This window comes from Terrapene carolina, unplaced genomic scaffold (assembly GCF_002925995.2).
Source record: "Terrapene carolina triunguis isolate 2854851 unplaced genomic scaffold, T_m_triunguis-2.0 Scaffold629, whole genome shotgun sequence".
NCBI lineage: Eukaryota > Metazoa > Chordata > Testudines > Emydidae > Terrapene > Terrapene triunguis.
In genome coordinates, this window is record NW_020664980.1 from 13,525,591 (window position 1) to 13,525,877 (window position 287).

Below are 287 nucleotides of genomic sequence, written 5' to 3' on the forward strand. Positions count from 1 at the left end.
CCGACACCTCCAGGCCTGGCAGTTCAGAGCCCTGGCACCTCCGGGCTTGGCAGTTCAGAGCCCCGGCACCTCCGGGCCTGGCGGTTCAGAGCCCCGGCACTTCCGGGCCTGGCGGTTCAGAGCCCCAGCACCTCCGCCGGCACCTCTGGGCCTGGCAGTTCAGAGCCCCGGCACCTCCGGGCCTGGCAATTCAGAGCCCCGACACCTCCAGGCCTGGCAGTTCAGAGCCCTGGCACCTCCGGGCTTGGCAGTTCAGAGCCCAGCACCTCCGGGCTTGGCAGTTTAGA